Source organism: Aplysia californica, unplaced genomic scaffold (genome assembly GCF_000002075.1).
Source record: "Aplysia californica isolate F4 #8 unplaced genomic scaffold, AplCal3.0 scaffold00176, whole genome shotgun sequence".
NCBI lineage: Eukaryota > Metazoa > Mollusca > Gastropoda > Aplysiida > Aplysiidae > Aplysia > Aplysia californica.
In genome coordinates, this window is record NW_004797446.1 from 363,164 (window position 1) to 364,640 (window position 1,477).

At 38.3% G+C, this 1,477-nt stretch overlaps 1 protein-coding gene across 1 annotated transcript in view; it reads right to left on the bottom strand.

Annotated features, from left to right (window-relative positions):
• Positions 1–1,477, bottom strand: part of LOC100533220 (ror) — a gene marked incomplete at its 5' end in the record, with an annotated part of 52,059 nt that overhangs the window by 49,940 nt on the left and 642 nt on the right.

Consider the following 1,477-nt stretch of genomic DNA (forward strand, 5'->3'; position numbering starts at 1 on the left):
CAGAGAGAGAGAGAGAGAGAGAGAGAGAGAGAGAGAGAGAGAGAGAAGTTGGAAAGAGATGAATTGACGTCTTCAACCTAGACTGAGTTCAACAGCAAGTACGCGTACAAGGAAGTGGATATGTAAAAACCAAACGTCTGTATGTATGAAGTGAGACATTTTTGTCGTATCCAAGCGAATACTGCTCACAGAACACAATAGTCGATACCTCAAGCTAAGGGAGAAGAAAACCAAATTTAAAACCAAATCAAAAGCAAACTTTGGAGCTAGACACCGAACGTCAATGGTGGGTGACCCGAGACGACGCCTGGCGGCTAGAAAAACGGCCGGAGCTGATTACGTTTTTATTTTGGTATAACAATCCAACATGGCCGCTTAGTGTCTACCCATTCTCAGCTATTTTCTTCACGAAATGCCAGTAAAATGCTGTTTAGATTACGCCCGTTTTCAACAAACATGTGTTGATAGCGCCGGTGAAAGCAATTACACTTTAATAGGTGGGTTGGGCACATGTAAATAACCTCTCCACGTCGCTCTTCTTTCCTTCTAGTTTACTTAACCCTCACGTTGTCCTTCCCCCCTATAACCCCGACTCCAGAGCATGGCATTAAAATCTAATCTCAAGATGTCCAAATTCGATTAGGTCTGGAGTTTGTGAATCCAAAACAATGGTGATTGTAAATGTTTTGCGCTCCCACTGACACAATTTAGATCGTTTACAAGGCAGGCTGTAAGAAGTTCTTTCTATAAGGGTCAGTTCGTTTCGTTTAGGGTAATACATCCAGCAAAAAGATAAATATATAATCAATGAAGTAAATGTCCTATTTGGGAACCAAATTCAGACATTTTTCACTAAAGGTAAAGAGCCAGTCCAAAGCATCAATGACATTGGTACAAAGCTAAAGATACCTTATCTAAGTGTCTCTTGGAAAATGGAAAAGTAAAAGGTTTCAACCAAGTAGAACTTCACTATAAGAAAAACAACAACAACCACAGGTGATTAAATAACGAAAGACACATAAAAACTGCTTTCGTCTCTTAGTTTGAAACAGCTTTTTGCATTGTATTAAGAAAACAGCCTTCAGTTAGAACTTATTCATTGATGAGGTATCCTTGAATGGACCTTACTAACCGTGGAATGAAGCAACTCATAAATATCTGCCAATTTTAGCGTTATCGAAGTACACGTTCAAAAATGGAAGAGGATTTTTGTGACATCTTATCCGTCTCTGTCAGTGTCTCAAATGCACCCTTTAAATAGATTTGCAAATTGAAACACCATAATTGGACGTGTCAAAATATCTGAATATCGTTGACAGCAAAACTTTCCTCGGAAATAGATGGTACTGGGTCTCTTTGGGTCATTGCATTTGACTCAACTAGAGTCATTTGCATAAAAAAATAGAAAACACATCTTTTAATGGCGATAACAAACTAAACTTTAAATTGCTGGAAATAAAAAACCAAAAAATTCTAG